Raw genomic sequence first — 12,837 nt, 5'->3', positions numbered from 1 at the left:
GATCTTGCTGAATTTCTTAAGGCTTTGCTAAGTTGCTGAGGCTGGCTTTGAACTCACGATCCTCCTGCCTCAGCCTCCCGAACCACTGTGACCAGATTTTGTTTCTCCCTTGTTTTACCCAGGAAGGAAATATCACTCGTCCCAAATCTAAGCTGCTTTGGGGTATGTACCCAAAGCTAAAGTTAATAAAAGAAAAAATAATGAACTGCCCTGCTCTCATTACCAGAAATCTGAGCTAGGACTGGATCCATGTGCTCAGGGATGAACTTTTTAACAGGAGACGTGGGGAGGGAAGGGTTCAGAATACTCACCATTTCCCTTGGAATTAATTTCATGAAGAAATAGAATAGGAATTGCAAAGTCATCAAAGACGATGGTTTTCCTTTATGACCCTTGGCACCAGAACAAAGGGTCTATTTTTGTGGGTTTTTTTTTTTTTTTGGATTTCCAGAATAAAGGGAATAAAAATGTTTAGGTAATGTTTGGATGGATTGGAGACTGTACTTACATTAGTGATAGGTCAATTAATATCTGAACAGTTCAAAGAAGCAATTATTTTAATTTATAAATCACTTCAGAGGTAGGAAGCTGCTCTCCATTAATGTGGTTTTTACAAATAAGAGTGCTCTTGGTGACGTGTGTGTGTGGAAGGCTTTCTCCCTGTGTTATTCTATCTGGCCCGAGTTTTCAGACCAGATCACATACCTCTGTGATTATGTGTTTGTCTGCAGGCCTATTCCACACATAAAGCATCGGGATCTGCAATCCGACCCTTGGCTGAGACCACCCTATTTTTCAAGTTTTCGCTCCACTGAAAGGTACCACCATGCACAGTGGTGCTGCCAGCAATGACCTTCTTACATTACACTCTAAATGGTGGGTTCTGTGAGCTCAGACTCCCTGGGGGGTTGGTTTCAAGGCCACTTGGTCATCACACACAAAGGGGAGAAGGGCCCAAGCAATTTCTGGGCACGGTGAGTTTCTCAGACAATTTGACAGCTGATGAAAAGTCTCCAAGTTTCCTTTAAAGCCACAGAAAGCATCATTTCATGTCACTGTATTTTATTTTTTTTTTTAATTCCTGAGTGACAGCTAAGCAGTCACAAAGTACACAAGATAAATGCCGTCTGATCCGGGAGGCAAACCAGGCAGTGGGGAACTACAGTAGCATCTGCTGTCTGCCCACTACTCTTTTTAAATATTTATTTACATAGTAAACAGGTTTCTTGGTGCCTGGAAGGTCCAAACAGCACAGAACCAGCATCCTGGAGAGGGCCCCCCCCACCCCTGCTGCCTCACAATGCAGAAAACGGAAGGAGAAGGGGTCGAGTGTAGGAGGAAAAATATGATAAGATAGGAAGAAAGAAATGAGGAGGGACCTGGTTCACTCTTTTGGTAACAACCTACTCTCTTTATAATCACCCACTGCTTTGGTCAACCTTAAGTTGCTGTGGCACAAACCAGCCAGAGGAGTTTATTTTGGCTCACAGTTTCATTGGTCCATGGTCAGCCAACTCTCCTGCTTTGCCTTATTGAGGCAGAACATGATGGTGGAAGGGTGTGGTGAAGGAAAGATGTTTAGCCCAGAGTGGCCAGGAAGCAGAGAGTGAGAGAGAGAGAGAGAGAGAGAGACAGACAGACAGACAGACAGACAGACAGACAGACAAAGGGACTTGTTGGGGGTGGGAGGGGAGGGAGAGAGAGGGAGAAAAGCCAGGGACAAGATATAATCCCCAAGGGTACACCCAGCCATGCACCGTGTACCTACAATTATCACCCAGTAGCCTATTAAAATGATTAATCCATCAAATTAATTAACCCACTGATGAGGTTACAGCTTTCATAACCTAATCATTGCCTAGAAGCCCCACCTCTTAACCTGGCTGTATTAGGGATTATGCTTTCAAAACATGAGCTTTGGGGGTGACATTAACCATCCGTACCATAGTACTCACTTTCCTGGAAAAAAAACCTTTCTTACCTGATACAACCCATTCCTGCCGCCCACCATTTATCCATTCAAGAGAGTAGGCCGCCATGACATAATCACTTCCTATCAGGCCCTGCCTCTTGAAGGGTCCACCCCACTTCAACACGTGTCACACTGAAGGCCAATCCTTTAGCCCACGAAGGATTGGGGACAGACTCTATCTGAATGAACTACAGCACAGGATTATCAGCTGAAGAGGGATGGGGGTGGGCTGGTGTTGGGTAGGAAATTGAAGGAAAGATCTGAAAGAGCCATTTTGGACAGTGAGAAATACACTAGGGTTCGAAATGTTGTTCATTTAATTGCAGTAGATGTCTGTTGAATACCAAGGACCTTAATTTTGGAAAAGAGATACTATAATATGCTTTCTAAGGGCAACTAAGGAAAAGACACTACTTGAATAGCTCCAAGTCTATGGTTAGACTATGATCAATGCAGGGGAAAAAAGTGGCTTTACCTCTCCTCTGCTAGAGTTGGTGAAAATCATCCAATTGTTTTGCTACAGGTTAAAAAGAGGGTTTCCTCTGTTCATATGTGAACACACGGCCAGGGAAACTCCACATCATGTTCAACCACAAGAATGGGAACTTAGACTCCATGTATGTTTGATAGGTCAAAATTCAATCTATTGTCATGGATCTCTAAAAAGAACATTTTTTAGAAAAAAAAAAGAAAAAATAAAGTAGTATTAGACTTAGTTGTGTGGGGTGGGCAGTTTGAAGAAGTATTAAAACCTGGGAAGCTATGCCGATATCCTAAGACTTAATCTATAGATTAATCATCTATATTGAATGAAAAGATGATGAAAGATATTGCATCAAGAGCCCTAAACTGTCAATAAGCATTTGTAGGGAGGGGAAGGTGAAGGGCAAGGTGAAGACATTCATTGCCAAGCCCAGCCTGCTCACCACCAGACTGCAACAGCGGGCCTCACACATGCAAATGCTTTCACACACAATCATCCATGAACTCTGCCTGCAAGGCCCAATCTCCATTTCATAAACTGGAATTAAGAGCAATGACGGAATGACTTGCCAATGATTCCACAGTGCCTAAGAGACAGGATGGTTTGGTACCAAATTCTTCTATTATGAGTAAAATGTAAGAGAAGCCCAGTTTGGAGAAGCTGTGGTGAGTGGGGAAGGTTCAGAAGGTATTGACTAAAAGACCCCACCAGAACAACTGTAGAGGAGGAAAAGTTTACTTGGGGCCTCAGGGTTCAGAGGTCTCAGTCCACAGACAGCAGGCTCCATTCCTCAGGGCTCCAGGGGAGGCAGGACATCATGGAGGAAGAGTGTGGTGGAGGGAAGCAGCTCACAGGGTGATCAGGAAGCAGAGAGAGACTCCACTCTCCAGAGACAAATAGAGACCCCAAAGCCACACTCCCAATGCCCCCTCCTCCAGCCACCACCCAGTTAATCCCATCAGGGGTCCATTCACTGGTTGGGTTAAGGCTCTCACCACCCAGTCATGTCTCCTCTGGACCTTCCTGCATGTCTCACATGTGAGCTTTTGGGGGACACACCACATTTAAACCATAACACCAGTGTCTCAATGCACAAGAGGAATAGGGGTATCAGTTTGGCAAATTGAAGGGTGGAACTGGGAGGGGAGGTGTTGCAGACTGAGGGACCAACGTCTACCTAAGCCTAGTGGCAAGTGAGGGGGGACTCCAGGATTCTGGCTGGAGTGTAGATGGAATGAAGATGAACAGTGGAGCTAGCTTCTGGGCACAGGCAGAATCACAAAGCATCTCCCAAGTCACGGGAAAGAGTCTGATTTACCTGGAGGACATCCGCAAAGATGGAAATTCTTTGAGCTGAGAAGATATGGTGAGGTTAGGAAGCCCTGGGGAGGTGAGGGAAGGGGTCAGGGCAGGAAAAGTAGCTCATGGTTGATATCAGTACCAGAATAGGAAAGAAGGAACCTACGGACAATGCTTAATTGAAATCAGAGAATTCAGCTGAGACTTGAAAAAAAAAATACTAGCAAATATTAAATTATTCACTGATAATCTCTTATATATATATATAATATATATATATATGTATTCCTTCCCCTATTAACTCAGATTCTATGGCAAAAAAAGAGACAGTTTTATGATCCATATGTATGTCCTTGATTTTGCTAATTAAAAATTCCAAGTGTTTATTGAGCACCTACTCCATGTCTGGCGCTGTGCTAGACACTGAGAAAATTCAGATTGACCAGACACCACATCTGTTTCCAGAGAGCTCTCATCTTGGCCATGGAGAGAGTCACAAGAGAACCATGCACAGGTATCCAGACAGCAAACAGTGCTGTAATGAGATAATGAGATATGACAAGGTCCTATCAAAGTTCACGCCCATAGGAAAGAAGGGCGCTCTGAAGAGGTGACATTTCAGCTGACACAGAACAAGCAGTGCCAGACCCAAGAAAATCCCAGGCACAGGAAAGGGTTAAGGTGTCAGTGACTTTGGGGGGAGTAGAGAATGAGGGGCAGGCTCATGGAAGAAGGTTTTGAGGGTCAAGGGAAGGCATCTGGATACTATGCAGAGGGTGGCCTCCGTCCTGGAGTCTGTCCCTTTCATGATTAGACACCATCCAACCCATTTTGATGATTGGAACAAAGAGTTCTTGGATCCGTGACAGATTTGGGTGCTGGAGGGTGAAGATGTTTTATGATGAGATTTCTACTTTCAACCTGAAGCTGGTACCTTTGAGTATAATGCACTTGATGGGGAGAATGGCCCAGAAGGTCCACAGGACAGCCTTTAATGACAGGAGTGATTTATTTTTAATGCCCAAAGTCCAGGCTGCCAGGGTACAGACCAAGAGACGAAGTGACCTCTCAAAAGAAGACCAGCCAGACGCAGTGGCGCATGCCTATAACCCCAGCAGCTCAGGAGGCTGAGGCAGGAGGATCACAAGTTCAAGTCAGTTTCAGCAACTTAACAAGACCCTAAGCAACTCAGGGAGACCCTGTCTCGATATAAAATACAAATAGGGCTGGGGATGGGGCTCAGTGGTTGAGTGCCCCTGAGTTCAATCCCTGGCACCCACCTCCAAAAATAAGACCCAAATGATGCTTATTGGATGCCCCGCCCTCTGCCAACCAGGAATGTACCCTACCTGAATGGGACTTTTGATATATACTGGCCAACTGCCTCAATCGTGATTAATGCAATCATTTAATCACACAGGAAGCGTCTGGCAACTGAAGTAATGAGGGAAAGGATTCTCCTCAGAGAGGTGCACCTTCCAAGGACCCCTGACACTGCCAGCTCTCCTCCACCCCCCTGGGAAGGGCGACAAGAACTCACAGCCAGGCAGACTGGGTGCCAGTCTGGGTTCCATTCCCTGATGGCATGTGGCCCCAGGGACAGAAGTAAACATCTCTCCACCTCAGTTCCCCGATTCTATGAAATGGAGATCATGACACTTGGCTATAGGACCCGGAGGAGAAACAAACCCAGGAAGTGATTATCACACCTTCTCTGGGATTTTTGTTCTTACTTACACATGGCGGCTTGGTGCCACTGGGTTCCACTTTTTTTTTTCAGCAAAATGTCCACCTTTAGAGCCACCAAATTAAGGAATGACTTCTGCAGCAGCCATCATCTTCACCTGGAAAGGAGACAGAAGGCTATTTACTTGGCTTCATTTTCTCAGCACCAACAGGGAGCCGTTAATCAAGCCCACATTGACAAGGGAAGCTGTGGGATCCTCTCTCTGATGAGACTTACCTGATTTGTTGTGTGCCCAGGGAAAATTAAAAACACAAACGAGAGGGGGAGGGGTCGTGGAGTAAGAGGAGGCGGAGAAGGAGACTTCTTAGAGAAGTGAAATTAAGAGTTGCTCATCTCTCACTGGTGACCTCATCTTATGATGAAAAACATCATCACGGTCTCCCAAAACATCTATGCATTTATGTGCCATTAAAATGATCCTTTGGTTTCCTGGTGACATTCTTTCAACAAATCACAATCAACAACACTTGCCACTGTTGCAGGTGAGCTAATGGTTTGGAAGCTTTGAACTTCATTTACTCTGAAACTTTCAAATAGTGATTTCCTTTGCAGGGGGTAAACTCCAGCCTGAATATCTCCCACCTTTTCTCTCTGAAGTTCTAGTTCATGGTAGCGGATTTCAGCAAACAGAAGCAATGCGAAGCTGGGGAGCATTGAAGGAAATACAGAGGGGGACCTGCTTTGTAGGTGATTCACTGCTAACATTGCACATGCGCAGTGAACATCTGGAGCGTGCACATCAGAAAGACGTGGATTCTAGTCCCCCCTCAAACTCTCACCAGATGCTCGACCTCAGCACAAATGGTATATGCTCTCTAAGCTTAACTTATGTGTAGAATGGGAATAATAACAATAATGTTTCCTTCTAAGTTGTGATTAGATTTAAATATTAGAAGCCTCATGACCATACTTAGAACAGAACATAATTGTAAAAAAAAAAAACAAAAAACAAAAAACCACACACCTTATTACCCACTGTTAATCCTAACCACATTACCTTTAGCAAATTACTTTACCCATCTGGACTTTTAATTCTTCATTTGTAAACTAGCGAATTTAGACTAAAATCCTGAACTTAATGATTCTGACACAGCATTCAATTTTTTTTGCCATTTTGGAGAAAAATATATCCCCACTCTATGACCCTGAAAGGAATGAAGTCATCCTCACAGTTATTCCCAACGTCTGAATAAATCTTCGCTTTTAAAATAGATCTGCAACTTTACATAAGTGCACTGACTTTAAGAACATAAAATATTATACCACACAGTCTTCTAAAGTGCTATTATTTTAAAAAAAAAAATCCTATCTCTGGAAGGTTGACTCCATCATGGGTATGTCTGGGCACACTGTACCAGATGGGTCAGCTGTACCCTGAAAACTTTCACATTCCCCAAAGCCATAGTTGCTGGTTATCTTTCGGTTTCAAATGTGCATTAATAGAAATACAGGTGAAACAGGCAGGTTTAGTATTGAAGGAGCCAACACACACACAGTGGGGCAAAGCAGCATCTATTTAAATTCCAGGTATGCGCCTGGCGTGGTGACGTATGCCTATAACCCCAGCAGCTCAGGAAGCTGAGACAGGAGAATCAATCACGAGTTCAAAGCAAGCCTCAGCAACTTAGCGAGGCCCTTAGCAACTCAGCGAAACCCTATCTGTGAATAAAATACAAAATAGGGCTGGGGATGTGGCTCAGTGGTTAAGCACTCCTGGGTTCAATCCCCAGTACCAAATAAATAAATAAATTCTAGCTATGCCACTTGCTAGCTTCCTGATGAAAGGTGAGTCATTTAACATCTATGTGCCTGTTTCCTTATCTGAAAAATCAGGATACTAAGGCTGTGTACTCATTGCATTACTGTGAGATTTCAGATGAGTGTATAGATGTGAAGTTCTTAGAACACTGCCTGCTACCCCCCACCTCGGGAATAGTGGCGCTCACCTGTAATCCCAGTGACTCAGTGGAGGCTGAGTCAGGAGGATTGCAGCTGAGGCCAGCCTCAGCAATTTAGTGAGATTGTGTCAAAAAATTAAAAATGTTAGAGGTATAGTTCAGTGGTAAAGCACCCCTGAGCTGCTCAATCCTCAATACTGAAAAAAAAAAAAAGTACACCATCTGCTACCAAAATAGGCAAATACAACACATTTTACCAAATGCTGGTTTGGATCTCCTCTGTTTTTCATTTTGTCTCTGCAACCTCTAAGGAGTTGGGGTGGAGATCTGGGTCCTAATTCTCTATATGTGCAAGAGACATTTAAGATATCTGGCTCACACATAAAATGCCTGAGCATTTAAACTTCTCATAGTACCTATAAAATTATTAGAGTACTCTGGGCAGGGGTGTATTTGAGAGCTTTAAGTCTCTCAGCACTTGACAGTAGAGGATCCCATTGTGAACTCGTGACCTTGTGACTCTTTAGCCTGAGCAGAGGATCCCTGGGAGAATCAACTGTTGATCGGTGACTCTTCCCTGCTAAAGCAAGATCACAAGGGAAAAGAAAATGATTTCTCTGGCTATGGCTTTCCCGCCAAGAACGCTGACGAAAATGGGACATAATATGAATTCCTTATGTCCAAATATATTACTATTCCATTTGGTCATAAAAACAAAATAAGTCTTTCTGGCCTACCCTATTTAGAACCAAATCATTTATATCTTAGACTCAAATCCCACCTCTAAATCTCCGCACACCTACATCATGTGAGTATCCAGAGGATGCATGATTTGTTGAAGCATGTGAGGTTTCTGCCCCCAAACAGATGCACCATGAGGGTACGAGAGTCCGTGTGCCCACAAGTTGGAAATCAATTATGCAAATGAGGTTGTGTGGCAAATAGAGTTCAGCTTTAGTATGCATTGGGAGAAAATTCAAGACGACAAATCAAGTGTTTAACTGACTTTTAAGTAGACTAATAATGGGCTTAATTGTTATGTCTCACATGAGACAGTTTTGTCAATGGCAGGAAAGTGGACCTTCTGCTCTCAGACATGCTGCAGCTCATTTTCACAGACTACTGGAGCCCCGATACCTTCCATCTTGAGGGGGTCAGGCTTCTCTCTGGAAGTGGACAAGTTCTTGTGTCAGAACTAAATAGGTAGACACATCCCAGCTAAAGCAGCAAAGAGAGCAAAGCCAAGTGCAGGGAAAATGGTTTTATCCAGCATTGGTTTTATTTAATTTCAGAGTGCTCTGAAAGCTGGGTGCAGTGGTACACTCCTGGGATCCCTGCAGCTGGGAGGCTGAGGTAGGAGCATCTCCAGATCAAAGCTAGCCTCAGCCCTAAGCAACTCAGTGAGACCTGTCTCCAAATAAAAAGGGCTGGGGATGTGGCTCAATGGTTAAGTGCCCCTGGGTTCAATCCTTGGTACTCCCCCCCCAAAAAAATGAGTGCTCTTAAGCCTTGAGAACATGAGCATATGTATGGTTTGGCTTCAGTCTGTCTGTGACCCAGGGTCGACCTTTGGGGCAGTAAATGTCTCGTCAGAGACTGCCTAATTATCCAGAATCCACTTCCATGTTTCCCAGAGTGAATTTACCTTGATCATAGTTATAGACTGTCCATTTCCAAATAAAATTTGGTAATATTTTAGATAAGGAAATCACGGTAGAGTCATGAGTCCCTTCATGATAGCAACAAGTTCTGAGAATGTATCCTTCTGTGACATTGTCATGAGCATCACTGAATGTGTTTACACAAACCTAGATAGTAGCCCACTCTACCCCCAGGCGCAGGGGCTGTGCCTTCACATATGTTGTCCATTATTGACTGACTGTGTGCATTAGATGCCATTAAGCTCACGCCCATCCAATTAAAGTGGACGTCATATTGGATGGTGGCTGGAATTTGGCACAGGGAACATCTTCTTCAATAACTCCATTTTAAAACTGAATCCATCCTACTGACCTAGGTCACACTGTGATCATTACACATCTGTCTTTCAAATCTCCTGCCACATCTTTCCCCCATTTTCTTTTCTGAGATGATTTCCTTTACTCCTCCCACCCTGCCTAGTCCCCAGCAGGTAGAGATGGGGAGGGGTTCTTGGCAGGTATCTGTTTCTTAATTCAGTTCATCAGGGCTGCTGGTACCTCCCTGTTATGGTTGGGGTGTGAGGTGTCCCCAAAAGCTCACGTGTGAGACGGTGCAGGAAGGTCCAGAGGAGACATGACTGGGTGGTGAGAGCCTTAACCCAACCAGTGAATGGAGCCCTGATGGGATTAACTGGGTGGTGGCTGGAGGCAGGTGGGTGTGGCTGGAGGAGGGGGCATTGGGGGCGTGGCTTTGGGGTCTCTATTTGTCTCTGGAGAGTGGAGTCTCTCTGCTTCCTGATCACCACGTGAGCTGCTTCCCTCCACCACACTCTTCCTCCATGATGTCCTGCCTCCCCTCGAGCCCTGAGGAGTGGAGCCTGCTGTCTATGGACTGGGACCTCTGAAACCGTGAAGCCAAATAAGCTTCCTCCTTTACTATTGTTCTGATTAGGTCATTTAGTCACAGAGGCAAAATAGCTAAAACACACCCTTCTGATACTTGGCTTAAATTGGGCAAGGTGTGTCTCTCTTGTACCCCAATAGCCCTAACTAATATAAGGAAGTAACCAAACTGTCAGAGTGCTTCTGTGTACACATATATACATGTCATGTGTAGGCATATAGTACATAGTATGTATGTAGTTTATTTATGGAGAATTTAGAAACGGTAGGTACCATTTGAAGTTTTCACCTGCAGTAATCTTTCATGCTTACAAGTGTGTGGAAATGCCCTTCTCTGTCACAATTCTCCATTTCTATTCTTTGTCCCTGATCCATCATTTCTGCTTTCCAATGCATTTCTCCCCTTTCAGCATACATTAGAACTTCCTGATTGAATTTATTGTTTATCTTCCCCCCATCCTGGAATGTAAACTCACTGACATATCTCAAATGCCTAAGATAGTCTGTGACACATGGCAGGAGTTCCATAAATATGTGCTTAATTAATGAGCTGACTCACTAATGAGTATCACTCTTATTTGGTTGATGACGAATTTTCCTTTACATCCACAGAGTCCTCTGAGCCACCCACAGGACCTGCCTAGGTAAAACATCTGCTCCCTTCTCTAAAGTTTTTTGAACTGCGGGTAAATTTTCACATGGGTGCTCCTGCCCAGCAAGAGAGGACTAGATCAAATGACCTCCCGAGAGCTGTCTGGCCCTTGACATTCTAATTCAATTCCACTTAAATGTCCTAAAAGTAATTTGTGGAGAAATTCTTTTCCTCCTCCTCTCCGGATTGCACATTCATCTAATTATTTCCTTGGTAGATTGACCTCGCTCTAAAGGAACACCACGTCAGCTCTAAGCACTTACTTTACAAACTAGACACTAAAGGCCCCGCTCTCTAGGGAATTAAATTGCATTCAAATAAGATTAAGGTTTTGGGACTCACAAAAGCAAGGACAATCAGAGGCTAACTAAGATGAAGCAATTGTTCGACAAACTAATCCAGACATGTTATTCACCAAGGGATGCTCCCAATTGGTCAGGGACAGAAAATGGCTGGGTGAAGTCAGGAGCCTTCTGCCTTCAGGGCTGAAATTGTGTCCCTCAATTCCTAGATGGTGAATATGGTTAGCTTCTAAATTTGGCTGATTGTAGCCCAACAGCCTCCCACTGACCCCAGGGGGAGGTGAGACCCTGAAAGGTTGACATGGAGAGGGTCAGTTGCTCCACAGAAGTGCTGGCCTGGTGGGGTGAAGTCAGAGGAATCAAGACCATTGCGTTGGCTCCTAAGATACTTATCTAACACGCTTTGATTTTTTTTTTTTTTTTTTTTTTGGTACCTGGGATTGAACTCAGAGGCAGTCAACCACTGAGCCCCATCCCCAACCCCATTTTGTATTGTATTTAGAAACAGGGTCTCACTGAGTTGCTTAGGGTTTCGCTTTTGCTGAGGCTGGCTTTGAATTTGCCATCCTCCTGTCTCAGCCTCCTGAGTCACCAGTATCATGCATGCACCAACGTGCCCAGCGTAATATTCTTTTTAATTTCCATAACTTACTAAATGCTTGAAGAAAGTGATTTTTAACGTATCACAAACTGCATGTAAGAAAATCCACAAATCAGAAGAGAAATTATTTAATTTGAGAACTGTGTTGGCTCTAGATACAGCAGACATTGTATAGTCCTGCTTGTGGCAATGAGTAATAGACTACCTGGTATTGATCTGTTCAGATGTCTAGTGCATAGTCTTGACCAAGAAATATTCCAGTGCATCTTTCACAATAGCCATTGTTTCAAAGAAGCACACCAAGCTAGGCATGGTGACACACGCCTGTAATCCCAACAGCTCAGGAGGCTGAGGCAGGAGGATCACAAGTTCAAACCCAGCCTCAGCAACATAGCAAGGCCTTAAGCAACTCAGTAAAACCCTGTCTCTAAATCATATATATATACGATATATATATATCGAGGGGGGGGGCTGGGGATGTGGCTCAATGGCTAAGTGCCCCAAGGTTCAATCTCTGATACCAAAAAAAAAAAAAAAAAAAAAAAAAGCACATCAATTGTGAATAATTGAAATGGGGAATTTAAATGTCATAGAACATAAACAGGAAAATTAGTAGGTAAGGTTTGGGGCTCAAAAGAACATCATTCAGGAAAAGGGCCCCAGCTAAATCTCTGACGCAGTGCCATCCAGGACGATAACCCTAGCCTTGTGGTTATCAAGAAGTTAGGCTAAAACAAGAGGAGCCTATAGTGCAAAATCCACCCTGGATTTGAACACTAAGTAGTAAAGAATGTAAAAATATATCAATGATCATTCATGTAGTGATTTCAGGTGGAAATGATAGCAATTGAGGTATACAGGTTTTAAATATATTCAATATATATCCTAAATATAATAAATCCAAAATGTATCCAATAATGTAAAAAATAGTATTAAAATAAATTTCCACTTCTTTCTTTTGGCTTCTAAAAACATGTGGCTACAGGGTTGGGTATGTGGTCAGTGGTAAAGTATTTGCCTGGCAGGTCTGAGGCCCTAGGTCCAATCCCCAGCCCTGCAAAAAATAAAAATAAAAATGTGGTTATTAGAATTTAAATTTTTAATTTAAAAATTAAAAATGAATTCAAAAATCCATATGTGAGATAACCCGGATGTTCATCAACTGATGAATGGATAAGTACAATATCCATTTTGGATATTTGGTATATCCAAGTGGTGTGATATGAGCCTTATAAAGGAACAAATTCCACCCTTTACAATATGAATAAAATTCAAAAACAATGTGGTATGTAAACTCAGCCACAAAAGAGAAATATACATGATATTATGTGAAGCTTCT

General features: G+C 43.4%; 1 long non-coding RNA gene across 9 annotated transcripts in view; it reads right to left on the bottom strand.

Moving 5' to 3' along the window:
* Positions 1-12,837, bottom strand: part of LOC110599119 (uncharacterized) — a 285,629-nt gene that overhangs the window by 129,800 nt on the left and 142,992 nt on the right. For all 9 annotated transcript variants that reach the window (XR_013434513.1, XR_013434512.1, XR_013434515.1 and 6 more), the window contains one exon: positions 5,493-5,599. This is a non-coding gene — a long non-coding RNA (uncharacterized LOC110599119). The remainder of the gene's footprint in view (positions 1-5,492; positions 5,600-12,837) is intronic.

The sequence above is a fragment of the Ictidomys tridecemlineatus genome, chromosome 2, assembly GCF_052094955.1.
Source record: "Ictidomys tridecemlineatus isolate mIctTri1 chromosome 2, mIctTri1.hap1, whole genome shotgun sequence".
NCBI classification, from domain to species: domain Eukaryota; kingdom Metazoa; phylum Chordata; class Mammalia; order Rodentia; family Sciuridae; genus Ictidomys; species Ictidomys tridecemlineatus.
Note: the sequence above shows the minus strand (reverse complement) of the source record. Positions and strands in the feature narration are given on the sequence as shown.